A 9,439-nucleotide genomic window follows, 5' to 3' on the forward strand; every position below is an offset into this window, starting at 1 on the left:
GATGTAAGTGGTGTAAAACAACTGTATCTCATGCTCACAGACTCTGTGCATCAGTTATCTGGGGAAGGCTCAACGGGGTAGTTTCCACCTGATGTCAGCGGACAGCTGGGGCCTCAGTCATCTGCAGGCTACCCAGGCTGGAGGATCCCCATTGCACATGGTGCCCTCATATGGCTGGAAGTGTGGGGCTGGCTGTTGGCTGGGGGTCTTGGTCTTTCCAAGTGTGCTTCTCCATGGGGCTAATTGAGTGACTTCATGACAACATTTAGGGTGATCCCAGATGAACCCTTGCAGCAGGAAATCAGCCATAGATTCATTCACACACATGAATGAATGTATGTGACTGTGTTCTGAATTGTATTCAAACATTAATAATACAGTTTACTGGAGGATCTTGAGCAGAGAAATAACTCGGCATGGCTCAGTGTACTGCTGTATGGAGGACACATGGGGGAATTCAGAAAAAAGCCAGAAGCCCAGGGAGGTGGCTCTTGCCATGACCAATGGAACTAGATTGGTGGCAATGGGGGAGGGAAGGATGTGCTTTGTTGATTAATTAATCCACTTACTTAGAAAGAAAGACAAACCAAGATGCCTCGTTAGTGCTTGGCCTGTGCGGCCATCCTGAGCTTGGGGCTGCTGGCCAGGAAGCTTGGGGGGCCGAGGTGGAGTTTGCCACTGTGGAGCATGACAGGGCAGCTGTGGCTGAGGTCACATTGGATGCCTCACTTATGAGTGGAGGCCAGCTCTGCCTAAAAGGGAGACCAGGTGTGTGCGGGAGTGGTGGGTGCCAAGGCCAGGACGCCTGAGTGCCAAGCACTGTTCTCCCAGGAGGCTGTCTGTGCTGCCAGTTGAATGTATGGAAATACACAGCCAGGAATCAGGGTGGCCCCTTCTGCAAGGACTGACCATCTTGGCCTGCTGAAGTGCAGTGGCAGGGCTGTTCAGCTTGAATGGGCCACAACTGGCTGATTCCTGATCCTTGGGCACTGTTCTGTGAAAAGGAATATGTAAACACATAATAAAAATGAAGTTGTGTGTTTTTCGATTCAAGGAGTGATTCATGTTATGCAATTGTTGGTCAGTGTTATGTTTAAATAAAACTGCAGATCCAACACTTTTCCCCAACTTCTTCTCCCAAAATTTTTCTAACATGTATCAAAGTTTAAAAAATAGTTATTAATAGATGAACACCCATACACCTATGCTCCAATCAGGGTATATCTGAACATGCTGTCTTTTCCACGATAAACCTTTCTCACCCTGTCAGCCTTTGCGTCTTTACCAAAATGCACCTCATGGTGTGTTTATTCACCTGCTACAGCATTTATTCCTCTGAATAAATGACCTTTGCCAGTTCTTTATTGGAAGGTCTTTGTTTATTTCCACAGTGGGATTATAATTTCTTTTGGGGTGAAATTTATTAGGTAAATCTACCTTTTAAAACCAGAGAAGAAATGGTGGTCCCCAAATTGGACCCAGGGGCCTGGAAGATGAGCAGATATTGTTGGGGGGAGGGGCTTGATTTGCGGTTGGTTGTGCCGAGGGACCCCATGGTGCCAGGCCTTCAAGCAGGAGGGGCAGCCCCACTGGGGTGAGAGTTGAGCTGTGTGATCCACGTTGTGCTCTGGGGACACCTCACTTGCCATGCCGGCCACCCTAACAGTTCAGAGCTCAGGCTGCACAGGCACTGCCTCAGTCTGCGAGGGCTGGTAGCAAAATGCTATAGACTGTGACTTGAGCAGTAGAAACTTCTTTCTCACAGTTCTAGGGGTTAAAAGTCCAAAATCAAGGTGTGTGCAGGTTTGGTTTGTCCTGAGGCCTCTGTCCGTGACTTGCAGATGGCCGTCTTCTCAACGTTTCCTGCGTGGGCCTTTGCTCTGCGGGTGCACAGCCCTGGTGTGTCTGCTCTTCTTACAAGGACACCAGTTCTATTGGGTTAGGGCCCCACACGTGTGACCTCATTTCACCTTAGTTACCTCCTTAAAGACCCTTTTCCAAATACAGTCAGTGTGGCCGTTACGGTTTCAACATACAAGCTCCAGGTAGTGAGGGGGCCTCGGCCTTGATCTGGGCTAAGGGTGAGGCTCTGAGGGACAAGGCTGTGCATGTGGCCTTGAGGTGGGACAGAACCTCCATGCTGTGCCACAGTGATGCCCGGAACGTGTCTGGATGCAATGGACAAGTCCCTTTGAAGTCCATGGTCTTATTTGGCTCTCACAACAATTTGGGCACGAGGGAGGTGTTATTTGACAGGAGCATTTTGCAGAAAGTTTTCACTTTCATCTCATGCTCAAAGGATTTGTTAACAAAATAAGCCACTTGTTATGTACAAATAAATAATACCAATATTTACTAGAGAATTATTTAGCTTACTTCCAATATACTAATATACTTAATTCCAATATACTAATATACTTACTTCCAATATACTAACATTAAAAGAAAAGATAAGTAGAAACAGCAGAGGATACATCACCAAATTTTTGACCAACATCCAGACTTCAATAGCGCTGGGAAGTCTGGTGTCCTGGTACAACTGGAGAAAGGTCCTAGGTGGCACGTCCGCTCTCAGCATGTCTCTTTTGAAGACACTTCAAAAATTGTGGTTCAGGGTTCCTCTTATAATCCTAGGACCAGGACTCAAACTGATATCATCATCAATCTGTGAACAAATTGCAGCTCTGGTTTCATGTTAATGATGTTTGTTTTGTTATGTACAACTTGTAATGTTGTTAAGCTTGGGGCTTAGTTGGCCTGACCTCCTCCAGGGGCTCAACAGTCTCAAGAATCTTCCCCTATCTTATCTTTTCCAGCAGTCATGTATTGTAAGAGTTGGACCATAAAGAAGGTTGAGTGACAAACAATCGATGCTTTCGAACTGTGGCGCTGGAGAAGACTCTTGAGAGTTTCTCAGGTAGCAAGGAGATCAAACCAGTCCATCCTAGAGGAAATCAGCCCTGAATATTCACTGGAATAACTGATGCTGAAGCTGAAGTTGAAGTTCCAGTACTTTGGCCACCTGATATGAAAAGCCAACTGTTTGGAAAAGACTCTGATGCTGGGAAAGATTGAGGGCAAGAGAAGAAGGGGGTGACAGAGGATGAGATAGTTGGATGATATCGTTGACTCAATGGACATAAGTTTGAGCAAACTCCAGGAGATGGTGAAAGACAGGGAAGCCTGGCATGTTGCAGCACCTGGGGTTGCAAAGAGTTGTACACAACTGAGCAACTGAACAACAAAATCATATCTATGGTGCTGCAAGGCTTGCACTCATAGCAGACAGTCAGGACACTCACTGTCTGTCTCATATAGAAGTCTGGAAGTAAACAGTTTTAGGGCCAGTATGGTGCTTTCATGATGTCTCAGGCTTCATCTCTCTGTGGCTCCTATTCTCAAAATCACTTCATTGTCTGAGATGGCAGCTGGGGCTCCAGCCATCACATTTGTGTTCTAGATACAACCTTTTTAGAGGAAAGAAAGATGAAGGGGTCTGTCCTTTTAAAGAAGGCTTCCTGGAAGTCATATATAACACTTATGCTTACATTTATTTGGCCAAAAGACCAAAAAAACACTAACCACAAAACCAACAAAAATTTAATGATTTAGACTTCATTAAAATTGAGATGTTGTTGTCAGCAAAAGACTAAACAGTCAAGCCAAAGGCTTAGAGAAGATATCCAGAATTCATACATCTGACAAAGGATTCCTATGAAGAATACATAAATAATTCTGACAGATTAAGAAGAAAAAGACAACACAAATTTTAAAAATGAGCAAAAGAGACATTTTACAAAAGAAGATTGCCCACAAGCATATGAAAAGGTACTCCACATCATTACTTATCTGGGTAATAAAAATTAAAAGCCACATGAGATATCACTATTCAGCTGCTAAAATGATGAAAATGGAAACGATTGACATCAACAAAGGTTGGCAGGATGTGGAATGTGTGGGGGAAATTAGTTCAAACATTTTGAAAAACTGAAAGCTTTTTTAAAAAAAAGAAACTGGAAGTTTGTTATAAAGTTAAAATGCACTTTTATATGGCTCAGAAATACCACTCTTTGGTATTACCCAAGAGAAATAGAAACATTTTTCACGTAAGTAATTTAACAGCAAGTGCATTTATAAATAATTAAAGCTTAGAAACAACTCAGTGTCCTAAAACAGGAGAATGGATAAAGAAATGATGTACTTTCGTTTGTCACTGATCTACAAAAGCGCGGCGGGGACTTGCTGTGGGCCGGCTTTTCCCCAGGCCCAGCCGGGAGCAGGCGACCCTGTGGGCCTGATTCGCTGTCATGTGACCGCACCTTGGCCGGCAGAGCAGGGAGTAAAGGGATCTCAGCGTCAGGGAGGGCACGGAAGGCAGCAGCCTGTGGCCCCTCCTCCAGGCAGACTGGAGGACACTGCCAGTGTCCGTGAGGAGTTGCATATTAGCACATGGTGTATAATGTGTATAACACACAGCACAGGTCACATATAACACACAGCGCAAAACGTGCATAGCCGCACATGCACACGTGTAACACAAACATGCCTACTGTATGTAAAATAGACGACCATAACACATAACATGCCTACTGTATGTAAAATAGACGACCATAACACATAACATGCCTACTGTACAGAAAATAGACGACCATAACACATACATGCCTACTGTATGTAAAATAGACGACCATAACACATAACATGCCTACTGTACAGAAAATAGACGACCATAACACAAACATGCCGTACTGTACTGTACAAATAGATGACGTAAAACAGATGGCTGTAGAGCACAGGGACTTCTACTTAATATCATATAATGACCTGCTTGGGAAAAGAACCTGAAAGAGAATGGATACATGTATACGTACAACTGATTCACTTCGCTGTACACCTGAAGCTAACAGAGCGTTATAGATCAGCTATACTCCAACAAAAACTAAAAAATATATGTAACACGCAACACATACTGTAGTCATGCATAGTATGCAGTTCAGTGCGTGTATATGTATAGCACACAACACAAAACATGCAGCAGAGTATAATGCGTAACATGTAACATATGGGATGTAACACAGTGAACAATATGCAGCAGGAAACACACACAGCAGTCATGTGTTGGGCTCCCTGGTGGCTCAGCTGGTAAAGAATCTGCCTGCAGATCCTCTGGAGAAGGGGACGGCAACCTAATCCGGTATTCTTGCCTGGAGAATTCCATGGACAGAGGAGCCTGGGGGCTGCAGTCCATGGGGTCAAAAAAAGTCAGACATGGCTGAGCGACTAACACTTTTACTTTTCATAACATGTAACATATATAGCACACATGGCATAGTATATAGCACATACAGCACGTGAGACATGTTACAGAGCATGCTGCACAGTACACACGGTATATAACATGCCTGACATGACACACAACAAACACATACAGCACGCAACAACACACGTGCGTACATGTCTAACATGTAACAGAGGGCGTCTAGTGTGTATAGCATATGCCGCGTACAGCATGTAACATACGTGGCATGAATCACTCAGCCTATAGCAGAAACCGCGTGTGCACACACATGGCGTGCAAGGCACCTAGCACAGTCCCCCCGTGTGGCTTGCCCTCCACGAGGTACCTCCCCTGGGGGTCTCGGCTAAGGCAGAGTCACTTTTCCGTTGCGGGTAACTAGGCTTGTTTTGCCCCACCGCTCACCCTCTACCCTTTATTTTGCCCTGGCCCGAATAAGCTGGGATAAAGAAGGGGGCATCTGTAACATGGCTACAAGCAAGGGAGGCATGTCTGTCCTAGTCCCTGAAGCTGTGTGAAGTGGTCACCCTCAGAAGTGCCAGACCTCTGGCTGCCTTGCAGACTGCACCCTCAGGCTGGCCCCCTCCCCCCAGTCCCCTTGTGGTTCCACCCAGGGAGAAGCAATGCGGAGAGAGGCCTTTGGGGGATGGCCCTGGAAGCAGGGTCTCTGGGCATGAATAGGCAGGCCCAAAGCAAGGATTCCAGTGCAAGCAGCATGGTCAGGGGGTGCTTCCAGGAAGGTCCAGTATGTGGATTAGGACGTGGCCTGGACAGAGAATGGGGTACGGGGCCCGCTGGGACCTCGGGGCCCATCCTCTCTGTCCCAGAGCCACTGGTTCTCCAGCTGCAAACAGCATCTCACAGGGAGCTCCAGGCAGCCACTGCCTACCTGCGTCTCAGCGCCAGTCTGAGCCCTCATCTTAGAGCAGAAGGACAGGCACAGTGAGAGCTTCAGTCGTGTCTGCTTCTTTGCGACCCTATGGACCGTAGCCCACCAGGCTCCGATGTCCATGGTATTCTCCAGGCAAGAATACTGGAGTGGCTTGCCATGCCCCCCTCCAGGGGATCTTCCCAACCCAGGTATTGAACCTGGGTCTTTATGTCTCCTGCTTTGGCAGGCAGGTTCTTTACCACTAGTGCCACCTGGGAAGTCCAGTGAGAGCAGCGTTCTGCCCCAAAGCTGGCAGGCAGAGGGTCTGGGGGTCCAATGTCCACACTGGTTCCTAGGCTGGTGGGTTCAGAACCAGAGTCATGGGCAAGGGTAGGCGTGGAAGGGGAGTGTGTGAGGAGTGGCCGGGGGTGGGAGGATGGGGAACACTCAGGGGAGCCCCTTTCTTACCAACCTACGAGCGGGTGAGTTGAGCTGGAGCTGAGGGGCAAGCCTGTCATGCCCATGTCCTGGCTTAGTGCCCTCTCCTGTCCCTTGGTCCTGCCCAGCCCTGAAGGGGGAGCCGGAGTCTCTGCAGGGAGGCCCAGCGTGTGCAGCTCCCGTAGTCAGGAAGGGCAGCCAAACCAGCGGGAAGGAGGTAACTGGAGGGGTTCCGCGGAGCTGACTTGGGAGGGAGTCAGGTCTCTCTTGTGCTTGGGAAAGTGAAAACACTCAGCTCAGGAGGGCCTGAGCCAAGGTTGCTGCTGGCGTCGACCTAAGTGAGGGCAGCAAGGGTGCCGGGTGGTCACTTCTCTGCCCTCATACCCACTTTCTCGGGGCCCGAGGCCCTTCTTATGGAGCCCCTCTGAACACTGGCCAGAGGTTCTGGGTTAAGAATGCTGCTGCTGCTGCTGCTACGTCGCTTCAGTCGTGTCCGACTCTGTGCAACCCCATAGACGGCAGCCCACCAGGCTCCCCCTTCCCTGGGATTCTCCAGGCAAGAACGCTGGAGTGGGTTGCCATTTCCTTCTCCAGTGCATGAAAATGAAAAGTGAAAGTGAAGTCGCTCAGTCGTGTCCGACTCTTCGAGACCCCATGGACTGCAGCCTACCAGGCTCCTCCATCTGTGGGATTTTCCAGGCAAGAGTGCTGGAGTAGGGTGCCATTGCCTTCTCCAAGGTTAAGAATAACCGTAACCACTCCCAAAGGCAGCTTGGTTAAAACAGTTTTCCAGACAGAAAGCTTCTGCTCTGGGAGTATGGAGTACACACGCTTTCCCCTATTCTAAACCATATGTATGTATCTATATAGAAAATCTATCTATAATATATATTATACATAACATATATCATCTATATATCCTTCTATTATATCTAGCTATCATGCCTGCATGCTAAGCTGCTTTTTGTGACCCCCATGGACTGTAGCCTGCTAGGCTCCTCTGTCCATGGAATTCTCCAGGCAAGAATACTGGAGTCGGTTGCCTTGTCCTTCTCCAGGGGATCTTCCCAACCCAGGGATTGAACCCGCATCTCCTGTGGCTGCTGCTTTGCAGGCAGACTCTTTACCACTGAGCCACTGGGGAAGCCCATCTATCTCTCATGTGTATCTATCTATCGAGGCTCTAAATGGCAAAGAAAAGAAGACACAACAGCTAAGGACTTTGAAACCCAAGGAGTGACATGGTAGTAAGTTCCTGAATTTCCTTTTTGCCTCAGAGTTAGAGCAGAAACAGCCAGGAACCCAGAAATACCAGTGGGCATAGGAAGCAAAGTCCTAAGGAAACCTGCTGTCATAGTCAAAAGGCCAGGAAAGGGGCAGCCTAGCAGAAGGGAAAACCCTCAGGCGATAACCACCCCATTCCAGCCAATCCTCACGGAAGAACCTGTGGCCCTGCCCCCGCCACCACTGGCCAAGGCCAAGTGGGGATCCTAGTTTACTCAAGGTCCCTGCCAGGAGGCAGGAGAAAAGGAAGGCCAAGCAGGGAGCCAGGACTTTTTTTTAATCCCCATAGGCTGGTGATAAGCCCCCTCACGAGGGTCAGTAGTGAGGAGCCCCCTGACTCCAAGTGTCAAGACAGGCCAATGTGGGAACACTTGGAGCTTCAGTGAAAGGGACAAATGGATGTGTGGGCAGGCTGGGCCCACACCAGGGACCGTCGCGACGGCTCCGTGAATCATCCAGCAAAATGATGTGAAGCAAAGTTTCCAAAGCCCACATCCCTCAGCCCCGCATCTCAGCTGGGAGTCCTCGGCCTTGCCTGTCTCCCTGGCTCCTTCCTGCACTGGGAGTCTGAAGCCTGAGTTACCTGAGCTTGGTGCCTGCCCGAGTGCAGGCTTTTCATGATGATGATTTCATTTTGAGAGACATAAATCACACAGAGAATACAGAGAATAACTTGACAACCTCCCTGTCCTGTGCCCACCATCCAGAAGTGACAAGTTATTCTTTGATGTGCCTTGTTTTCTGTCTGTAACACATGAAATGTTATAGACTAACTTGAAATTCCCTTATTCCTCCAGCCAGAGTCCCACCTGCTCTCTGCTCTGTCAACTCTGAGAAAATCAGTTTTGAATTGTGTTTATCTTTCATTTCACTTTTGTTTTTATTTCGGCCATCTATATTTTGAATAGGTAATTCATTCACATGTTTCAAAATTCAGAAGGTACCAAAGTATATACGGGAGAAAGGCTCCACCTCCACATGGGAGGAGCCAGGGCAGCCCTGGGGCAGCACACCCTCAGCAGCCAGTGAAGGGGCTGTGTTGCCCCTTGGCTGGTGCCTTCAGCTGGGTTCCCTTTGCAGGAATATCACCTTCAGGGGTCATGCCATATGGCCCATGGTAGATAGGACTAGGTTCAGCTGAGGGTGAAGGAAGTGGTGGGCAGCAGTTGCCCATGTTGGGTACAGGTCCATTCTCTCTTACATGGAGTGGACAGCTCAGAGCTTGTAGGGCAGTTTCGTAACCATCAGAGACCAGTCCTGTTGCTCTGTCATCTTCAGCACAGGCTTCTACCTCACGGGCTAAGATGGCTGCTTGAGCTCCAGCCATCACATCTTCATCATAGCCAATCTGTAGGAGGAAGGAACAAGGGTCCACTGCTTCCTCCAGTATTATTTCCTAAAACTGCACAGGTCGTCTCCTCTTGCATACTGTCAGTCAGCATGATGTGGTATGGCCACGTGTCGTTGTAAGGGGCTGGGAGGTATAGTCTTGACCCTGGCTGGTTGTGCTCCCACTGATCCATGGAGGAAGGAGGGGAGGAGCACAAATA

Source organism: Bison bison, unplaced genomic scaffold, assembly GCF_000754665.1.
Source record: "Bison bison bison isolate TAMUID 2011002044 unplaced genomic scaffold, Bison_UMD1.0 scf7180017864088, whole genome shotgun sequence".
Classification (NCBI taxonomy): Eukaryota; Metazoa; Chordata; class Mammalia; order Artiodactyla; family Bovidae; genus Bison; species Bison bison.